The 22,964-nt window shown below is 51.1% G+C and overlaps 1 protein-coding gene across 2 annotated transcripts in view; it reads left to right on the forward strand.

Moving 5' to 3' along the window:
• The window catches only part of LOC122387851 (4-hydroxy-2-oxoglutarate aldolase, mitochondrial-like), a 93,173-nt gene extending 76,080 nt beyond the window's left edge, over nucleotides 1-17,093 (forward strand). For both annotated transcript variants that reach the window (XR_006257695.1, XR_006257697.1), the window contains one exon: nucleotides 16,919-17,093. The gene's annotated coding sequence lies outside the window, so the exon portion shown is untranslated. The remainder of the gene's footprint in view (nucleotides 1-16,918) is intronic.
• Nucleotides 17,094-22,964: the final 5,871 nt, after the last annotated feature.

A 22,964-nucleotide genomic window follows, 5' to 3' on the forward strand; every position in this document is an offset into this window, starting at 1 on the left:
CCTCCTTCACCTCAGCTTCACTTGCCTGCATGACATCTGGGTTGCCACTTGCCACCACACTGCCCTCTGCCCAGCACTCCACCAGAAGTGGTTTTTGATGTGTGGTACCCATGGCTTTAGGGTTTTTGTCTTGGCTGTGCCGGCTGATATGTCCAGGTCCTTGCCCATTAGCTTGGTGACATGCCACAGATGGTAGTTGTATGTCACATCTGGAACGGCCTTGTCTGAAACAAACTCGTAACAAAATTTGAGGGCGATGATAATTTTGTTTGGTGTTTCCTGGGCCCTCTGCTGTCAGCAGTGACTCGAAGCCAGCGCCATACCTGAACCGCTAACTGACGGTTTGCATGCCGGTAATGTTGTCATCGATCCACAGGCACGACTCTGCGGTCCTAGAGTTCTGCTCAGCGAGATGCATGAGGTGGCTTGGCTCCCACACAGATGGCATGCTGAATGACTCGACACCGTCTTGTGCGAGAGTCCTAGAGAGCTTCTCACTGACACTCAAATGGTGATGCTGGCCGTCGCCGCCAAAGGCAGCCACTTGAGTAGGTCGTGTCACACCCATCTGGCCAAACTATCTTTCAACTCGTGAGCAAGTCCTTCCCCGCCGTGGGCCTTCACAACTGGGGCCGCGATCACAACGTTCTGAAGCATTGCTTCCGGCGGTGCTTCTGTCATCACGACATTTATCGCGGTGGTGTCGACAGTACGCTTGTTGGTTACTTTGTCAGCCATTACAGCTACACACGGCTCACCATCAACGATATCGGCAATCTTGTCCAGGACTACGGCATGAAAAGCATTTCTCGCTTTAACCATCAGCCCTGTGCTATGATTTTTCCCCTTTTCCATCCCACATTTGCTGAGCAGGTAGATGAGTCGTTCGAATGACAGGCACGATCCTGATGGTGAAATCACGTGGTAGGCGGCTCGCAGCACTCGCTCACTGCCCACCAGGGGAGTCTCTCCCTGTGCAGGATCTTCGTATGTTACTGGCAGAGCTACCTCAGCCAGTTTTGATTCTAGGCGATTTTAACTCTCACCACTCTGCATGGGGATGTCAGACAGTTTGCACCCGTGGTCGACTTTTAGCATCTTTTATTGGCGATGAGGACTTATGCGTCCTTAACTCCGGTGCTCCAACTCATTTTACTCTACCTTCTGGCCAGACATCAGTTCTAGATCTCAGTCTTAGCAGTCCGCAGCTCGCTCCTCTTTTCACGTGGCGCGTTGCTGCGCACCCAATGGGCAGCGACCATTTTCCGATCTGGCTGGACCTCCGGGAGCATGGCTCAGTTGGCTGTCGGCCACCCAGGTGGAACTTAACGAAGGCAGACTGGACCGAATTCGAGGCGAGACTGACAGAGTCATTCTCAGATGTTCCAACATACAGTTTGTCAGTCGATGATTTCACGTCCAAACTCGTCGAGGCTGCCGAAGCCTGCATACCCCGCAGTTCCGGTATGCCCCGACGACCACCAGTTCCGTGGTGGAGTGATGCCTGTTCTGATGCAATTCGTGCCCGAAAGCGTGCCTACCGTGCCTTTCAGCGGAATAGTTCCACGGCCAATATGATAGCTTTTAAGAGAGCCAGAGCGGTTGCCAAGCGCACTATCAAAGAGGCCAAGATCTTATCTTGGAAACGATATGTCAGCACTCTTAATCGTTTTACTCCAATCGGCGAAGTATGGTCGCGCATAAAGCGCATCTCGGGCCGGCACTCCTCTGTACCCTTACCCGTGCTGAAGGTGGATGGAAGGGACATCATGGAGCCAAACGCCGTTGCTTCGGAGATAGGCCGCGCCCTCTATCGGCGGTGTGGTGATGAGTCCCTCGACGAATCCTTTGTCAGGCACCGCTCGTCTTGTGAAGCTTCTGGGGTCAATTTTAGCACCTCCGACGTTTTGAGCTACAACGATACTTTTACAATGGTTGAGCTCAAGTCAGCTATAAGCTGTCTTAAATGTGTCGCAGAAGGCCCGGATTCTGTCCACAATGAGATGCTATGCCATCTCCCTCCGGTTGCTCTGGATGCTCTCCTTCAGCTGTTCAACCTCCTATGGATGACGGGTGTTTACCCAAACTCCTGGCGGGAGGCAGTTGTCATCCCTGTTCTAAAAGCAGGGAAGAGCGGTTTGGACCCTCTGCACTACCGCCCAATTGCGCTCACATCCGCCCTTGGAAAGCTGTTGGAAAAGCTGGTGAATATCCGACTTACCTGGCATCTGGAGCGGCACGGACTTCTTGCCAATTCTCAGTGTGGTTTTAGAAAGCACCGGAGTACTGTCGACCACGTTCTTACTCTTGACTCAGTTGTCCGCTCGAATTTTAAACAAGGTCGTCAAGTAGGCGCCTTGTTCTTCGACATTGAAGCAGCGTATGATACCACTTGGCGATTCGGTATCTTACAGAAGCTGCATAAGCTAGGCATTCGAGGCACGATGGGTCATTTTCTAAGCAGTTTTCTTGGTGATCGTTTCTTCCGTGTTCGTGTGGGCAACCAGTTATCTGAGCGGTTCGCCCAGATAAATGGGGTCCCACAAGGCGGTGTGCTCAGCGTGACGCTTTTTGGTGTCATGATCAACGACATTGAAAAGGTCCTCTCTCCAGCCATCGGCCGCGCTCTTTACGTCGACGATTTCGCTATTTGGTGCAGTGCGGCGTCGACTCGATCAATGGAGCGACAGCTGCAGATGGCAGTTGCTCGAGTGGAGGCATGGGGCAAGGAGAACGGCTTCCGGTTCTCCTCTGCAAAGACGGTAGGCATGCAGTTTTCCCGTAAGCGTCGCCCCACTGCACCCATGGTGGTGAGGCTCTACCGTGAAGCCATACCAGTGGTTGCGGAGGCCAAGTTTCTTGGCATGACTCTTGACTGCCGACTCACATACCGAAGTCACATAAAGTGTCTCCGTGACAGATGTCTTAAAGCTCTTGACATTCTGAAGTGTGTCGCTCGCATGTCCTACGGCGCTGACCGTAGTACGCTACTCCTTCTTTATCGGTCTCTGGTGCGGTCCCGTCTGGACTATGGATCTTTTATCTGACAACGCTGCATCCTCATCCAAGCTTATCCTTGACACTGTCCACCACGCAGCGATTCGCATTGCGACTGGTGCTTTCCGAACTACTCCTGTCGTCAGCTTGTTAGCTGAGGCGAACGAGCCCCCTCTGGCCTTACGAAGGCAGATGTTGGGCATGCGATACGCCATCAAACTTCGTCAGTTCCCATCCCATCCTGCTCACGGACCGGCTTTCTCCAGGTCGCTCTTAGCAGTCTTTGATGGCGACGAGAGGAGCCGCTCTCGAGTTTTCTGCACCCGAACGGCCGATCTCCTCCGAGATTGTGGCCTAAGCACTCGGGACATCATGCGAGTTGTTATCCTGCCTGAACCGCCTTGGAGGTTATCTGTCCCCTCTGTGGACCTAACCCTATCAGGCACACGGAAAGACCAAATTCTGCCTCTGGCCTTCAAGGCGAAGGCATTGGAACATATTGAATCATATTCAGGCCATGCCGTGGCATACACCGATGGGTCCAAGTCGGACCTCGGTGCTGGCTGTGCCTTCGTCTGCGGCGACGCTGTGCGATGTTTTACTTTATCTAAACATGCATCCGTTTTTACCTGCGAATTGGTCGCCGTCCTCAAGCTTCTATGTTTTATCCAGATTCATCCCGCTCGGTCATATCTTGTCCTCTCCGACTCATTGAGCGGACTCCAGTCCTTGACACAATTCTATCCACTTGACCCCCTCGTACAGGAGATTCTTCTCCGTTTGACGGCTCTCGACCGAGAGGGTACCTCAGTGACTTTTGCTGGATTCCTAGCCATGTTGGTATAGCTGGCAATGAGCGGGCGGACCGTGCTGCGAACCATGCGGCGCGGCAGCCCTGCTCCCGCCGGTTCCCTCTACCGGCCAGGGACTTTTTCCCTGCGGTGAGCTCATTCTTCCGCGGAAAGTGGCAGGAGGATTGGAGCAAATGTCAGACAAACAAGCTGCTACGCATCAAACCGGGTTTGGCAACCTGGTTGTCTGCGTCGCGCAAGTCGCGTCGAGAGGAGGTTATCCTCTGTCGGCTTCGCACAGGGCACACTTTCGGTACCCATGGACACCTTATTGGCGTCGGCCCAAGACCTGTTTGTGCGAGATGTGGCGACAGACTTTCCGTCCGACACGTTTTTCTGGAGTGTCCGAGACTGGAAGCTGAGCGGCTGAAGTTTCTGGGCCTGCGCGGAGCCCAGCTTTCTTTGAGAGCAGTCTTAGGTGACGAGTCCTCTTTGCTAGACTCTTCTCGTCTCTTTTCGTTTATTGCGGCCTCCGGCCTTCAGGTGATTTTTAACGCCCGACACTGAGGAAGTCAAATAAGAAATGGGCGCGATATAGCCTCGCAGCTGGTGCGCCCTGTCACTCCAAATCATCATCATCATCATCGCTCAGCCACGATGTTGCATTCGGCATTTGGATGGGATACCGCATCCCAACTATTCTGTCCTGTCCGCCGTCCAGGTAACTTTAGGGGAGGGGCAATAACAGAACGGCAAGGGCAATGTCCTGTCCTTCACGTATGTACCTCACCGCCGCGCAGTGGCTCAACCTCTATCATCACCAACAGTGTTGCCGGACAGCCTGATGTGCAGACTGCAGAGAGTCGAATTTCTTCACAGTTTAAAGACTCAGCGCCTCCTCAAGCGTTTATTAAGTACGGTCTCCACGTGTAAACATTTTCGGTTTTTACGCGTTTTAGCAAACGAGAGTTTTGCGCTTTTTTCGCTTTTTAACAGACGCTTTTGCGGGTTTTGCGAGTTTTTCGCTTTTTACGGTTTTAGTGTGTCAGTCTTTCAGAACAATTACAATTTCAGAACAATTTCAATTTCAGAGTAAGAACATCTTTCTCCGGCCATCGTGCGCTGTATGCCGTGGCCCTCTTGTCCCACAGGGCAGGTATCTGGCGCACGGCTTCTATTAACCCCTCGATTTTCGCTGTAAAGATAGTTATAGGGGTATCATCACGTTACCCTATTGTTATCACCGCTATGACATCAGTTAATTATCAATTATCTGAAATGATCTGATATCGTGATATCTGTTATCCATAGACTCACTATGTAATTATTTGACATCCACATCGTTGGAATAGCAACAGAAGTTATTGGTATGGTTGTCTGAGTACTTGCCATGATCGGCTTAATCAAATTGCGTTTCATCGCTTTCCACACTTTCCATTGCATCTATTTCACCGTAAAATGGTATTAATAGCAGAATGATTATCTCTTTAACCTTCTCAAAAACCGGAAAACTTTCATTCGATCCAAATGTTTGGATAAAATCGCTCGTTTTTACAAATGAGAGTTTTGCGCTTTTTAAAAGTTTTACGAGTTTTGCATGACACAACTGACGCGTTTTACGAGTTTTGCAGTTTTTTAATTTTATGAAGCCACGCGTTTTTCGATTTTTGACAAATCTTCCGCCGTGGAGATGGCACCGTGTAATGGGAGATAACACGGAACTTTGGCCGCCAGGTGTCACTGTAGGCGTTCCTGCTGATTCAATTTGCGCCGGTGCCGTTCGGAGCCGTGCCGTGCGGTGAAAGTGGGTGAAATATTGAGGAAGTAGTGAGTCACATGTGGCATAAAACCTAAATTTGGAAGAAAATGGCTCAGTGTTGTGTCTATGGCTGCTCAGAGAATGGTGGGTTTGTATTTTCTCGCGACAAGAGGCCGAGGAAGATATGGCTCAGGCTGCAACGGATTTCATCCCACCAAACACTTGGTTGTGTGTCGGAAACATTTCACCGACGATGATTTTTTTGGAATATACTGCCTACGGTAAGTTTTTATGGTCATGCGCAGCTTTGTATCTAAGATATACCCTATCATTCCCCACCCGGGGAACTGGGAAGTCACCTACCGGCTACCACCATAGGTAAGTATCAAACGAAAAATGGGTCTGCTTTTCATGGAATATTCATGTCCTAAATACTACAGAGGTCAACAATCATTTAATCTTAGAATTATACAACTACCTGTATTTGTACCAGCTATTGCATGCTTCATAGACATCTCACATCAACATCATAGGTGAGGTACGTATGCTTCATGATCCATCAAAGTTTAAGGCAAGAAAACACACTTCACAGTGCTATAAACAATACGTCACGCATTGTCAAGGGCCAGACAACAGCAGAAGAGGCTGAAGAAGAGGGTTATTCCATATGTTACTCAGGGCAAAGCACCAGCTTCAACTGCTTCAGCAATTCGTAGGCAGGCTAGGCGCAAGGAAACGGAACATGGCCAGCTGTTGGACAGCTTGGTCAGTGAACGACTATGCAGAGCTTAGATGCTGTCCTTTACCTGCAGATAAGATGAATAGGTTTGTGCCTTGTGACACTATATACAGGGCGTTGCAGGTAAATCCGACACTTGGAAAAAACGTGTTTATTCGAGTGCTATGCTCACGATGAAAAGTTGGGCAATATGTTACATCTCTATGATCAATTGCCTCCCCCAAAACACAAACACAGGATCGCCAACGGACGCCCCCACGTCTTCCAGCAAGACTCCGCCCCGGCGCACAAGGCCAGGACGACGCAGGCGTGGCTGCTCAACAACGTCCCTCACCACTGGTCGCCGGACTTGTGGCCGCCCTCCTCACCTGACTGCAACCCCCTCGATTATTTCTTCTGGGGCGTGATCGAGGCCAAGAGCAACAAGCACGCACACAATACCGTCGACTCTCTCAAGGCCGCCATCGTGGCAGAGTTCGCCGCCGTAGACAAGGACACGGTCGCCAAGGCGTGCGAATCATTTCGCCCTCGGCTTGAGATGGTCGTCGCCGCCGACGGCGGTTACATCGAGTAGAAGTGCAGCATATGACTCGAACTGGTGCTGAATAAAATGCCAGGCCTGTGTGTGCAATATTCATGCTTTCATTGCCGATTTCGTATTTTGCCTCTCAAGTGTCGGATTTATCTGCAACACCCTGTATCTATAACTGTTTATCGTTAGGTATTGACATTTGAGCAATGGACAGACACTGTCAGATCCAGACAGGATAGGAGATTCTCTGTTTTGTGATTTGGATGGCAGATGTAAGGGGATCACTTCTCAAAGTTTGTTTTTTGAAAGTTTTTTTATCCCACAACTCACAGACAAGTCACAAAAGTATACTTAACTGGGCATATTGTATGTTCAATCTTAAGTGTTTTCATCTTTTGGCAGATGTTAATTGCTCAGAACCAACCAGTGGTAATAAAAGATGTGCATAAAGTTTCTGATAATGGTCTATCTCATGCCTTGTCAGTCTGTATACAGTATGTATGAGGCAGTTAATACAAATTTTATTGTTTTCACAGGTACAAGAACGGGCTCAACAGGCAGAGGAAATGGAGAAGAGTGCTCCACCTCCACCTGACGTTGCTGCTTATGAGGAGTGCGACACTGAAGGGGGGTGTGCTGCACCACTGCGGGGCTATCTGATGGTGCTGTCAATATCAGCACCAGGGTTCAATGTCCAAGATCTGTTAGCCTGTCGTGATGTACGTGTCATAACACCAGCGTTCCTTAAAGGGAAGTCTCAGCTCTCTCCCGCTGAATGCACTCAGTCGCTCGCTATCACGAGGGATCATATCCATGTCGGGCGTATGACTGGTCTGATCAAGACTTACTCGTTTCTTAGGGGGCAAATCGATGCCAGTTACGTACCTGTTCTTTCAGACATATTCCGTTCTGTGTGTCTCGTCTGTAGCCTGCAGAAATCGCTCATGCAGGTGGCGGGGAAGTGCGCGCTCTGGGACGTTAGCATAAGCAAACTGAGCTTCACCGTCTCATGTTAATTGTACATGCCTACATTTGTGAATGGTGCATTGGAGGGCTACATGTGTATGCTCGTGCACAATGCATTGCTTGAAAGCTGTATGTTATTTGGTAATCGGTGGTATTGAATGCTTTGTTTGTTTGTTTTGTGAGTTTTGGAGCTTGCCTTGTCGAAGTGGTTTAACTAGTACTCTGCTATGTGTCGATGTCATTCAGTACACCGCTGTTGACTATCATACACTGCTTCAAAAGCCATGTGTTGTATTCGCCATCGCGCAGTGACGCTCATAAGTCATAAGTTCATTGGCATGAATAGAAACGAACGAGTACTGTCTGCAGCTGGTTACAGGATACGGGCATGGTCTAAAGGAACTCGTACAGGGTGTAACGAAATTATCCGCACATCTATTTTTCGCCATATCTGTTCGCATAGTTTCTTTTCTGACGTTAGAAGCGAGAATATTGGATGAATGCGTGCCTCTGGTATCGGCTCTCGCCGGCAGTGACCTGACCTTGCGATGTGACTCTTGCTCTGAGTAAGAGTCGAGTTACGGAAGGGTTCATTTGATAGTTTTCTATCAAATGATTGAAAGCTTTGGTTTCATTTGATGGCATGGCGGCATGAGCCTGAAGCTGGTCTGCCAGCAGCTGGACATCAGCAGCAGCCAGTTGCACGTCAGCATGATGCGCGATAATTGCTGGGACTTGGGTAACGGACGCAGCCCGGGCCGTGTTCCACGGAGCGCTGCCTTGATTTCACTTGTCACACACTACCCCTATATCTCCAACAGCATGGTAGTGTGCAACAAGTATGAAACCAAAAGCGCCAACAGCGTTGCCAGCGCTCCGTGATACCCGGCCCCGGCTGTGACAGCAAATGGATCGGCAGTAACGCCCTTGCTGCCACCTGGTGGCCATTATTGAAAGCTTTGCTCTGTGCTCTCCCATTCAATGGTACAGATCAACGCCGGATCATGAAAAACTCGCAAAACATCAAAAAAGCGTTAAGACGTCATTAAAAACGCGCAAAACATGTACCGTGGAGAACGACCTTAACACACTGGCCGCAAATTAGTCTGGCCTGCATGGCGTGAACATTATGCAAGATGGGTCGCAGGCCTTTGTTGCTCTGTAATAACAGTTTGTTTCGACTTATTCCGTCTTCTAAGTCGAAGAAGTCGTCACCGTTCATCGAAAGGACCCGCATTAGGCTTCCCTCTTGAAGGCCCATCAGAATCGTCGCAGTTGCAGACATTTTGTGCCTTGGCTATCTTATTATGAATCACTTGGTGTGTGGCATCGGCTCTCATAGCCGTGTGCCCAGAGTCAAGGTATTTGATCCAAATTTTTGTGAATTGTGTTTCTCCTTGCCGGACGTAGATCGGAGGGGTTGTACAGATATCCCAATTGTTCTGTCGGTCATACAGTTCCCATGGCCCTCTGTTCGCGTGGTTACATTGTAAGCAACTTCAATGGGTTTCCGCTAGCAGACACTAGAGTATTGGCGGACAGCCTGATGTGCGGAGAGTCGAATTTCTTCACAGTCGAGAGACCTAGCGCCTCCTCAAGGGTTTTGAACACACTGGCCGCAAAGTAGTGTGGCCTGCATGACGTGAACATTATGCAAGATGTGTCGTAGGCCTTTCTTGCTCTGTAATAATGGTTTGTTTCGACTTATTCCGTCTTCTAAGTCGAAGAAGTCGTCACCGTTCATCAACACGGACGGACATTAAATGTTAAAAAATACAATAAACAATACATTTGACAGTGTACAGTGTGTGCATTGTGGTTAGTGACACTGTCGTCTAGGTCCAACTGGACCGCCCACAGGTTCGAGATGAAGCGCTCGTACGTCCTCCCCTCCTTCGTCTGCAGCATCTTCCACGCGAGTGCGGTCTCAGGGGGAAGCAGGCGGGGATGTTCGTCACCGCGATCGCGTTCTTGCTGTAGGAGATATCCGCTTATAACATCTCACATATGTGACATGTTTGTATGTGACATTTCAATAACACATAAACAGCGTTGAATGTTGTGCTTTGACATAATCAGCACAGTAACATTCTCGATAAAATGTACACAAGCAGGGTCGGATCTATTGGAGGGACGGCTGACCTGTGGGGCGGCATTCTCTGATCCGCATGTGGCGCCAAAGTCCAACACTGGTTTCTTGCCAATTTTTCGATAACACATCATGTCTAATAGAAGTTACGAATCCTGTCAATATATGCGCAGTCAATATATGCGCCCCCTCCCCCGCCCCAGGGAAATTCCCCTCCTTCACCTCAACTTCACTTGCCTGCATGACATCTGGGTTGCCGCCACACTGCCCACTGCCCAGCACTCCACCAGAAGTGGTTTTTGATGAGTGGTACCCATGACTTTAGGGCTTTTCGTCTTGGCTGTGCCGGCTGATTTGTCCAGGTCCTTGCCCATTAGCTTGGTGACATGCCACAGCTCGTAGCTGTATGTCACTCTTGGAATGGCATTGTCTGAAACAAATTCGTAACAAAATTTGACGGATTTGCGATGATAATTATGTTTGGGGTTTCCAGGGCCCTCTGCTGTCAGCAGTGATTCGAAGCCAGCGCCATACCTGAACCGCTGACTGACGGTGTGCATGTCGGTGATGTTGTCATCGACCCACAGACACGACTCTGCCTTCCTAGAGTTCTGCTCAGCGAGATGCATGAGGTGACTTGGCTCCCACACAGATGGCATGCTGAATGATTCGACACTGTCTTGTGCGAGAGTCCTGGAGAGCTTCTCACCGACACTCAAATGGTGATGTTGGCCGTCGCCGCTAAAGGAAGCCACTTGAGTAGGTCGCGTCACACCCATCTGGCCAAACTATCTTTCAACTCGTGAGCAAGTCCTTCCCCGCCGTGGGCCTTCAGAACTGGGGCCGCGATCACAACGTTCTGAAGCATTGCTTCCGGCGGTGCTTCTGGCATCACGACATTTATCGCGGTGATGTCGACAGTACGCTTGTTGGTTACTTTGTCAGCCATTACAGCTACACACGGCTCACCATCAACGATATCGGCAATCTTGTCCAGGACTACGGCATGAAAAGCATCTCTCGCTTTAACCATCAGCCCTGTGCTATGATTTTTCCCCCACTTTCACCCCACACTTGTTGAGCAGGTAGATGAGTCGTTCGAATGACAGGCACGATCCTGACGGTGAAATCACGTGGTAGGCTGCTCGCAGCACTCGCTCAGCCACGATGTTGCATTCGGCATTTGGATGGGATACCGCATCCCAACTGTTCTGTCCTGTCCGCCGTCCAGGTAACATAAGGGTAGGGGCAATAACAGAACGGCAAGGGCAATGTCCTGTCCTTCACGTACCTCACCGCCGCGCAGTGGCTCAACCTCTATCATCACCAACAGTGTTGCCGGACAGCCTGATGTGCAGACTGCAGAGAGTCGAATTTCTTCACAGTTTAAAGACTCAGCGCCTCCTCAAGCGTTTTGAACACACTGGCCGCAAATTAGTCTGGCCTGCATGGCGTGAACATTATGCAAGATGGTTCGTTTGCCTTTCTTGCTCTGTAATAACAGTTTGTTTCGATTTATTCCGTCTTCTTAGTCGAAGAAGTCGTCACTGTTTATCGAAAGGACCCGCATTAGGCTGCCCTTTTGAAGGCCCATCAGGATCGTCGCAGTTGCAGACATTTTGTGCCTTGGGTATCTTATTATGAATCACTTGGTGTGTGGCATCGGCTCTCATAGCCGTGTGCCCAGAGTCAAGGTATTTGATTCAAATATTTGTGAATTGTATTTCTCCTTGCCGGACGTTGATCGGAGGGGTTGTACAGATATCCCAATTGTTGTGTCGGCCATACAGTTCCCATGGCCCTCTGTTCGCGTGGTTACATTGTAAGTAACTTCAATGGGTTTCCGCTAGCAGACATTAGGGTATTGGCGGACAGCCTGATGTGCGGGGAGTTCGAAGAGACCTAGCGCCTCCTTTAGCGTTTTGAACACACTGGCTGGCCGCCAGTCAATCACGCGTCTGGCCTGGATTACGCGTACCGTAGGTCTACAGGCACCTCCACGAATTAATTATTCATTTGTTTGGAACTGACCGAAGCTAAATATTGAAAAATGAGGTATTGTCCAACGTTTCGCATTTATTGCTTATTCATGGGCATATACAAATAGTCTCATCATAATAAATCCTAAATGCTCATCAAAACTTGTCAGTCTCTAATTATATACTTAAGCGCCTCCACAGTTCCTCATGCAGCTCGTACACAAATGAATACACCTGTTACGAAACGATCGAACATAGCCTGCTTCACTGTGCGTGTGCTTTCATTTTCTACGAAACTTCATCAGCGCACTGCCACTGCACTTGACAGGCATTTCAAGTTCCTCAGTGTACCTATTGGTTTTAACATCCAATACTGATACCGACGAACCAACGACGATCGACGGCGCCTGTAACCAACACTGTCACCGCTCTGCGATACGAACTCGACTGCCCGCGTGGCACGTAAAAAAATCGACATCACCTTCGTCTCAAACGTCTGTTCACCTTTACAAAACACGTAAATGGCGCACGAGCGACAACGGTCAGCGCAGACTGTCAACCCATGAGTATCGGGCTGACATGTGGCGTCATCTACAATGTCGAAGCTAATTCAATGCCGCCGCTACATGTTTACATTATTTACAACACCAATGAATACAGCGTTGCATTCCGTACACTACATTTGAACACTGCTCTGCCAAGTTTTGACTTTTTGAGCGCTGTAAACAGCATGGGCATGTCACGATTGATCCGCGGCTCATTCGCGCGATGCTCAGGATGTCATAGGTACGTTGAATCCCAGTTACTCTTCACGCGGCGTATGCTCTCTGATTTTCAGATATTTAGTGTGAACAAAGTGCAGCACTGCCACCCTTCCCTCGCGCTCGCTTACACACAAGACTGTGCGCCACAGTCCAAACAAGCAAACAAACACTTGACTGTGGTGGATTAGGCGGATTTAGCTCATCCCCGAGCTCCCATGCGCACAACTGTTTCACGGACGTTATGGTTTCGTCAAAGTATCGTGGCCTGAGGATCCTCCTCGAAGTCAACAACAGCTCTTACCGTGGGCGCTGTGGTTTCCGCGACAGACTTTTCTTCGCGGTGAGAGCTAGCGCCGCCTATGTGATTGCGTCATACCGCCCGCTCGTCGGGTCTGCAGAACCCGAGCACGGGTCATTCGTGCGCGCGGCACCGACGTGAGTGGGCGGCGCATACCGAGCGGATAGCGGATACTGTTTTTCTGACCCTGCGGATCAGAAAAGCACAGAAATCATGCTCACTTTTTATGTCGACATAATGCACAATGCACACACTGTACCGTCGCCGGAGCCAGCCCCGCCACGACCAGCTGTTCCGCTAGGCCGTCTAGATGACGCAGCCCGTCGCAGTCCTCCATCGTGTTGGCCAGGAACTCCCGAATCGCTGCCGGCGCTCGTGTTGGTGTAGACTGTAAGGTCGGTTGCAAGGCCCGGAACCGCTCCAGCATAGCGATTAATGGCGGCCCGCCGCTGTAGACGGGTGTCCCATCAGCGGGCGCGGGCCGTTTCCCGAGAACCGGCGGGTCATCGGGCACGCTGTTGCCGAGTGATAACTGCCACCGCACTCCCGACATCTGTGCCCAAACCTGCAGGACGCCCCGTTGTGGGGCGATGCCACATTCGCCCTTCGTTTCAGCGGAAGGAGCAGTGTTTTGGCTCCCTGGGCTGGAATAGGCGGCTGCCTTCAGCGGGCGGTATGTCGTCGTGCGGGCCGCGTAGACCTGGCGGCTTGGCGGTGCCGGCATCAGAGCCTGCACGCTCTCCGTCAGGTCGGCCGGGGTGTGGTACTCGCCGGGGTACTGGGCGAGCAGTGTCCTGCCGTGTCCGTCCAGCTGCTTTATGGCGGCGGTGGACAGGCCTGCAGCGCGTCCCTGGAGTCAGACCATGTGCGTGGCCCACTGTACCGCTAGCTCGGGGAAGAAGTAGGCCCTATAGGCCGCGATGACTCCGACGCCGCGAAGGTACTCGGCCGGGGCCAGCTGCGGTGTTGACGGTCCCGCCGCCGTGCCGATGCCACTAAACTCCTGGGGAGCCAGAACATCTTCCACGGCCACCACCTTAGCTCGGTTGGCCAGCCATCGAAGGGTGCTTGCACTGACGGTTGGTAGCTTCACCCGGCGGGGCGAAGGCGGCTGGATGCAGCGCGTTGGGGCCTGTCCGACATGCACGTAGTCCACTACGGCTCCATGTCGGCGCGTGACCGTGCCGGCTGAAGGCCGGGTCTCGCCGGCGCGGCGTAGCGGGTTTTCCTCCTCTTGTCCGTTGAGCGGGAGGACTGGCGGCGCTGGAGCCTCAGGAGGAGGACTCAGTCTCCTCGGCGCCGTCCCTATCCTCATCTGAGGATGCCTCAGGGGGCTGTCATCCTCCGGTATCGCGGGTCCATCTAGCGGTTGGGCTTCTCCGTCAATGACGTGAGCCCGTTCCTGATCCCCGGTCGGGCTGACTTCGGCTGTTGCCACTCCCCGCGTCGCCCGTTTGGCTCCGCTTCTGCCACTCCTTGCTCGTCCCATGCTTCCTGGGGTGTCAAAACGCAAATGTCTTTCCGTCTCGAACAGTTTTTCCCGCTCCAAAGAATCCTCGTCGCACTTGATCGCTACTTAGCGGAAAGGAAGTCTTGCCAGCGTTGTCAAGCGTTCGCTTGATTTCTGTTAATCGTTTCTTTTTTATGACAAATTACGGTTGACTAGTTATCCTCGACATTAAGGTTTTATTTCTTAATATGTAACCAGTTTTGTACTCCCTGTCCTCCGCGTCTGAAGCATGTGCTTCCGCATCCTGAACAAAGTCATTAATCAGTGCTCATCCGGCAAGCAGCCTTGAGATGCCCCATCTCATTACATGCATGACATTTGACATAGCTGGGCACCTTACATACCTTGATCAGGTGATTGGTCTTGCCACATCTGAAACATTTTCTCATTTCTTTGTTTCTTTAGGATTTTTATTCATTCATGAGTCCCTCTTTCCTTCTGTATTGTTCCTTTTTCATCTTTCTCTTATTCCACACCTTGTTCACTGCTTCTTCTGTGTGACTGTGCACGTCTTCCCTTTCATCGTCTTCACTTGGTCACGTACAGTGACATCAGTCGCCCAAAGCCGGAACGCCCTCACCAGTGTCTAATTCAGGGCCAAGTCCGTTTGGGGATGGCTCGTCTGAACGGCAGGGGCCGTGGCGGCGCATGGGGCAGCCACTGCAGTACTGGATGCGGGCAATATTAGACCGTCATGTACGCAGGCATGATGACTTGGGATACCCAATCGATTAACACATCTTTGAAACTCAAGCAACCAGTGCGCTTCCGCTTCTTCGCAGTCATCTTCCTCAGTTCTTCACGGGCTTCCCGCCTTTCGTCCTCCGCAGTCGTGTTTGAACAGCGCACGCGGGCCAGCTCCTTCCATATCTGTGAATAGGTAAATTATGACAATGCTGGATGCTCGAGGTACAGGAATAGATATCGCCGCCACAAACGCTTGGTCGATAAAATACAAGTTACCTCTTTTGACACATTTGCTCTACTAGTATGACGTTATGGGCGCAAAATGATCCCAGTAGTCGGCGCGCCCTACAGCTCCAATAAACAAACAAACATGGTAAAAAGATCTTAGTAATCGCCTCTACTTCACTACACTCATCCATTTTATATTCGTAGGCTTGCCGAGAGAACGTCTGAGGTCGCTCGGCGTAGTGGGGAATCGATTCATTCCGCCTCTGAACGAATGTCCCTAGCTTTTGTTTGACTGTATCTGCGTCATCTAGATAGTGATAGCGATGGGATATGGGAGCTTGGAAGCGTGCCCAAGAGTCAACATACGGAGATACTTTATGATAGTAATCTAGAGCCGTGTCTTTGAGTGTTTGACTAGTAGCCCAAAGGCTAGCGATTCCCAGCTTGGGATTACAAAGAAACACGTACGTCACGCTCAATGCCCCTGCACCTCAATGCACCAATGCACCCTGTGTTATCCCTGTGCCGTCCTGGTGCAGCTCCGCTCCGACAAACAGGCACACTCGCCGTCTGTGCGCGCCCCGCTCTCGTCGCAACCGGCGCGCTCCGTTCCTCACTTCCCGACGCTGGAGATTTCACTGCAGCTTAGCGAGATTTCTCGGAGCGTCAGCTGTGACAGTCGATTTCTCCGGCAGGCCCATGATGAGTCGCGACAAAAACCACAATGTGGAACGCACCGCCCGAGACACTCGCTGATTGAACACGTAATGCACCACCCCCATGAGGAGGAACAGCAGGTTAGCGGTGTCTTTGTTCTGAAAGACACTGCTAACCTGCTGTTGCCGTAGAAGATTTTGCCGGTACTTCTCTTTCCGCTTTTTACGTCTTACCCTATCTTTAAGTCGGCATAGAGTAAGACAATGAAGATAAACGATATTTTACTCTTCCTCTCCTTGCTGTCAAAAGAAAAGGGAATTGGCTGGCTCCTCAGACAATATGTCGTGCCATTCATACCCCAAAGTCACCCCCCCCCCCCAAAAAAAAAAAAACATTGTAACTGTACAAACAGGGGCTATTGGTATATTCAGCCCAAAAGAAAACACAGAATACGGACATACACAAGTTTCACCAGAGACTGCCCAGCTAACGGGCTACCACTCCCGATCCCCTCTGCGAGGCGCAATGGTGTCCCCACCCAAAATAGAAACCCTGTCGTGTGTGTCCTCCCCCGGAAAATGTCCCAAGTAGAAAAACGCCGGGGACCTTACTTTGAAAAAAAAAATCACATTTTGTGAAAAAACGTCTTGATTTACGAGTGTGGTGCGCGTAGAAAAAAAAAACAAACAGTGGTGGGTGGGTGGGGAACGCGAAAACAAACAGGCGAGGACTGCGGCAGCGACCTGAGAGGGCCGCGTCAACCAGAGAGCTTTCTGGAGAGCCTGTTCATTGGTCGTCAAGAACTTTAAAAATATGAGAAATTGACGTGGGGCGCATTACCTCGGGGGTGCGCGTTGCCCCGGTCACGTTTACTTGGATAACAAACATGTTTTTATATTTTTTTTTTTTTTTTGCATTTCAGCTGCCGAATCTGGAGTAACGACCACCGTACAGTCTGGACAGTGTTGTGCGAGTATTAGCGTGCAGGAGAGCACGCGTGTGCGCGTGTCGCACGCGCCATTGTTCACCCGTCGTCTGAGTACATAATGTTATCCACACTGAATGTCCGTAATATAAGTCACCCTCTATGCGAAAAACACACCAAGCTTAAACACACCAGGAACAATGTACGGGCCTGACATCGATTACAATTTGAGGAGTACATACGGTCGTTCGCACTCAGTCGCTTGCAGGTATTATCACATCTATATTACTATTTGAGGAGGGTGCGTCTGTCCGTTACCGAGGTCCCGACTTGGTCGTGCTTTGCGTGGACTACAGGCCAGACCGTTGCACCTAGCCCGGTGAAATTTGCACAACTTATAGATCAAGGATGCGCGACGTGCCTTTGAGGGGTCTCAGCTCGATCGGATTGGTAGGGAGCGCGTGGCACGTGCTCAAAAAGTGCAAATTCGCGTCATAGACTTTACATGTATAAATCGGCGTGCGAAATCGGGCGAAAACGGCTAATTTTGGCCGACACGGGTCCAGTTCCCGTGCAATATCTTGGTGACCAGGGGTCCGACCGGCACGGGGAAAACAGCATCGTGTACAGAATTGAACGGGCTATTGAATGGTGTGCAATGCAGAGGATAGCACGCGCCACGTGCACCGGAGAGGGCACTTTTATTTGAAAAATTGCGGTTTTTGAGGGATTTTGGAATTGATTTTATTTTTAGGTGACCGTTAAACGGAGCGAGTTGGAACAACGCCTGTTGGCAAGAGAAATGTACCGCCTATCATATAAAAATTGTGAAAAGCTGATTGATCCAAATCAAGGTGGTACAAATCACGGGAGAAAATGGTGTTTGTCAATTTTGTGTCACTTTGTTCATCAAAATGGCTTTGCTCCATGATCTGATGTATCTGGCAATTAAAAATGGCACCGTTGGAAAGAGCATTCAATTCTGACCAAGGTTCAGTCTTCATTTTTGCATGATGAGCAACAGTATTCTTAAAAATGTAAATTTTCCAAACCATTGCATCGTCATTTTTAGCGAAATTCATCGATGGCCCTCAAAAGACTTCACGCCAGTTTTCGAATCATTCTAAAGTAGAACGCATGATAATACGACACGGGCACCTCGATGCGATGTATCTTTTTTGTTTTATTACAAAATGTTTGGCCGTCAAAAAGCAATCGAACGAAATGGATACCAACCAAATCGACAAAGACCAACCCAATACCCACGGGTCAAAAAATCCCCCCTTCGCGTTGCGGAGCACGCGGGTAACCCTAGTACGTACCTAGTGGAAATGGAGAGGAGCGATGTGTGGTTGTGAAGAGGCGGACGTTCGGACGAACGGGCGAGCGGAAGGATAGTCGATATGTGTTCATCGAAGGCGGCGGGCTCATCGCCTGACGGAGGCATTTCTTGAGCGGTGTCCGCTTAGCCACTTGTGCTTGCTGTCCGACCACTGTCCGCCAGCCCGCGATGGCCGCACTGCGGGCATTTGACTCAGTCTGATACGCAGTGGCCACTGGCCAGGTTGTTGGCGGCAAGTCTGAGAAGAGGCACCTCAGTTTTCCCTCCGCACTCTTCGGCGATCTGTCATCGAACATTGGCTTATTTCGTGACATGAACTGGAGAACTTCAGTCATCGTCACGGTTTTACCAACAAACATGAGCCTACGATCTTTTATCTCAAGAGCTCCGACCCGTGCCTCCAAAAAGGACATCGTAACAGGCAACAGCCATCACAGCCGCAGGACTAGGGACGATGCTCACTTCCCAACCCACTTCAATGACTGGTGGACACTCCTCTTTCGTGTTATTAGTTACACTGTTCATCCCCCCCCCATACATCGGGAAAGTCAGAGTACAAACGCTTTGTTATGCATCCGCTTTTTTTTGCTGAGTTCGCCTTGTAGGCGGTCTCTGGCCGATGCGTCATGTGATTTGCTATCTTACGACGCGAGGCTTCCGTCACGTTACTGTATGCTGTGGAGCTCATGGCCTTTCTCATGAGTGTTGGATCGCATGACCGCAGCCCGAACATAGCGCACACAGCAGCGACGTCATTACACACCTTGGCACAGGGGAGCAGCCTATTTACCGTAGCGTCTTTTCCGACGAGTAACGGCCGGAACGACTCCACAGACACATGGGGGTAGGGTAGCTGCTCGAGCACACCCAGATTTAGGGATCCGTACGACGCTTTCGATATATGCTCCGCTACTCTGAGGGCATTGTCACGGATCCTCCTATACTCATCTATCGTTGCGTATGACGTACTGCGATATAAGTAATATATAATATAAGATATAAGATAAGTAGTGATACTGTGATGAGCCGCCGTGCCTTCAACGCGTCACTGCGATTCTTCGGAAGCTCTGCCGTGGCCTTGGCTAGCTCCTAAAGTGTACGAGTGCGGAGCGTCTTGAGCTCTTCTCTGGATGGCCGGTATCCATCCTCTCCCATCTTGTCTTGCAGGTCAGCAGCGCGGTGAAGGTCCCGGGAAGATGCCTTGCGTTCCCAAATCTCTAGCCGCCTCACCACGGAAGCCCAGTCTGCGGAACGCTCAGGCTGCCTGATGCTGACATACCTGACAAACTTAATCAGAGCAATCACATTAGACTTTACCAGAGCGTTGTGGTCAGGAAGGTCTGCTCGAAGACCTTCTTGACCACCATCTTCGCTCCGCCAAGCTTCGCTTTCCCTTTGGCGCCAGTCATGTTAAATGCCGTAGCCAGTTGGTGGTCGACGAGTCTCGGCATCCACCGCCACACTGCGCCGCGTATGTCGGGTCCACCGACGTTCAGCAAAAATGCTCTCTGGTAATGACAAAAAGAGCAAATTAATTTTCTCCGCTCGGCTCTTCGCACACAAAATGTCTCTAGTCGTGACTTGGCTGCTGGCTGCTCTGACTCTCCCGGACTGACGAATCACTTGCCTGCCACCAACCGAACCGTCCTCTCCAGGAGCGTCCTCAGTGGCGCGTGTAACCATATAGGTAACACCGCTTTGTTAATACCTATTCTTACTTATGATGTAGCATTACAAAAATATAGCAATGTGTTAAAGAGTTAATTTTACCCGCTCGGCTCTTCGCACACAAAATGTATCCGGTCGTGACTTGGCTGCTGGCTGCTCTGACTCTCCCGGACTGACGAATCACTTGCCTGCCACCAACCGAACCGTCCTCTCCAGGAGCGTCCTCAGTGGCGCGTGTAACCATGTAGGTAACACCGTTTTGTTAATGCCTATTCTTCTTATAATATAGCATTACAAAAATATAGCAATGTGTTAAAGAGTTAATTTTATCCACTCGGCTCTTCGCACACAAAGTGTCTCCGGTCGTGACTTGGCTGCTGGCTGCTCTGACTCTCCCGGACTGACGAATCACTTGCCTGCCACCAACCGAACCGTCCTCTCCAGGAGCGTCCTTGGTAGCGCATGTAACCATATAGGTAACACCGTTTTGTTAATACCTGTTCTTCTTATAATATAGATTATAGCATTACAAAAATATAGCAATGTGTTAAAGAGTTAATTTTATCCGCTCGGCTCTTCGCACACAAAATGTCTCCGGTCGTGACTTGGCTGCTGGCTGCTCTGACTCTCCCGGACTGAGGAATCACTTGCCTGCCACCAACCGAACCGTCCTCTCCAGGAGCGTCCTCAGTGGCGCGTGTAACCATATAGGTAACACCACTTTGTTAATACCTATTCAGACTTATAATATAGCATTACAAAAATATAGCAATGTGTTAAAGAGTTGATTTTATCCGCTCGGCTCTTCGCACACAAAATGTCTCTGGTCGTGACTTGGCTGCTGGCTGCTCTGACTCTCCCGGACTGACGAATCACTTGCCTGCCACCAACCGAACCGTCCTCTCAGGAGCGTCCTTGGTAGCGCATGTAACCATATAGGTAACACCGCTTTGTTAATACCTATTCTTACTTATAATATAGCATTACCAAAAATATAGCAATGTGTTAAAAGAGTTAATTTTGTCCGCTCGGCTCTTCGCACACAACATGTCTCCGGTCGTGAGTTGGCTGCTGGCTGCTCTGACTCTCCCGGACTGATGAATCACTTGCCTGCCACCAACCGAACCGTCCTCTCAGGAGCGTCCTGGATGGCATATCGGTGATATCATATCTGTCAGTCTGATAGCTGTGCGAGTCATGGCTATCAATCAGTCTGATAGCTATGCGAGTCTGATAGTCATACGACGGGTCACATCTATTTTCCGGAAAACGACGCTCATGCTGACGACCCTGCACATGTATTTTAATCGCCGCACTTCTCTTTCAACGCGGCTCACTGCTCGGGCGAGAAGGTTTCGCGGAGGTGTAGCATGCTGCCCGCAGAGCTGGGGATAGTACTCCCCCTCCCACTCTGTAGCACGCTTCCCAGCTGTCTCTTCCCCCGCTGGTTCGTAGCCGTTGCTGGAACCCACTTCGTACATCAGAACAGTCATCAGAGTCATCAGATGAGCGGCCGCTTTGTCCTTGGTGCGGGGAGCATCTTACAGTTCGACTCCGCGGACTCTTCGGCGCCTGGTGCGCCGCCGAGTGACACAGAGCAGACTGCTCAAGAGTCAGTGTGGGGTCCACCCAGTCCCGCTCCAGATGCGAGCGGTGAAGGAGACGATTGGACCGTCGTCCAGCGCCGACAGGGTGGTCGGCGCCCCCCGGCGCAGGGTAAGGCGCCATCCACCCCGCCCCGCCCCCGACCGCCCACGGCGGTGCAGGAGGCTCTGCGGCGGGGAGAGGAGGAGAGGAGGGCACGAGAGGCGAGGAGGGCTCGCCTCGTTCAAAAGGCCATCGAGGCTAAGGAGGCCTCTGTTGCCGCCTCCGCCTCCGGGAGTGCCAATGCGGCTGTCGCCGCTGACACCCCGGAGACCCCTCAGGCGGGGACTCGGCCCATCATGGGTCCCCGCCCCCTCCCTCGCTCTCGCAGCGGCGGCGACCTCCGCCGTCGCTGCCAGACACACCTGTGTCAAGGACACAGGCCGCCGCCCCGACATCCCCGTCGGGGCAGCCTCAGCCCCCTGCGGCTCCGGGGCGCCTTGCCAAACGGCAGACGCCCCCGAGCTGGTCGCCCTCGGAGGGTGACGCTCCTCGGGCGAAAAAGCCCCAGCAGGGCTTGAGTCACGCCCGATCTGCCTCCGCAGAAGGCAGACTCCACCGAGAGGGCTCGGGGCACCCCCGTATCCGCTACGGGGGGAGCGCCTCTTCGGAAAAAGAGGACTTAGTCTAGTCATTTACTCTAGTCATTTCCTCTTTTATCCTTTTATCTTTTTCGCGCTATTGCGCTTTTTTACCAGGTGCGTTTCTCTCGGTGTTTTTTACCTTTTTTGTGGCCAGTCAGGTATCTGCGTGCGCCTTTGCCTCATGTTATACGCGCCCTTTTTGCGCCTTTTTAACCACGCCTTTTATTCTACAGTGGAACTGTAGAGGCCTCCGGGTCAACTACCAGGACCTACAGTCTCTTATCCGTTGGCGCGCACCCCTTGTTTTAGGTCTCCAGGAGACCAAGTTAGCGCCAAATGTCACCTTAGTCATCAAGGGCTACTCTGTTTTTAGAAGAGACCTAGATACCCCGACCATTGCCCATGGAGGTGTGCTTCTGGCGGTTCACCATAGCGTACCTGCGCGCCAGGTGCCGCTGCAGACTCCCCTGCAGGCGGTGGCCGCCAGAGTTGATTTCAACCACCGGGAACTGACCGTGTGCTCTTTATACCTACCACCAGGTAGAGCGCTCCCGGTGGTTGAGCTACATCGACTTGTCGATGAACTTCCACCTCCGGTCCTGCTAGTCGGCGATTTTAACGCCCATAGCCTGGCGTGGGGTTGCGACACGACTGGCACTCGTGGTCGACTTTTAGAATCTTTTATCCGCGATGAGGCGCTCTGTATTTTAAATACAGGACAGCGCACCCATTTTACAACACCCTCCGGTCAAACATCGGCTCTGGACCTGAGCTTAGCCAGCCCGCAGCTAGCTCAGCTTTTTAA

Source organism: Amphibalanus amphitrite, unplaced genomic scaffold (genome assembly GCF_019059575.1).
Source record: "Amphibalanus amphitrite isolate SeventyFive unplaced genomic scaffold, NRLGWU_Aamphi_draft 000300F_arrow, whole genome shotgun sequence".
Taxonomy (NCBI): domain Eukaryota; kingdom Metazoa; phylum Arthropoda; class Thecostraca; order Balanomorpha; family Balanidae; genus Amphibalanus; species Amphibalanus amphitrite.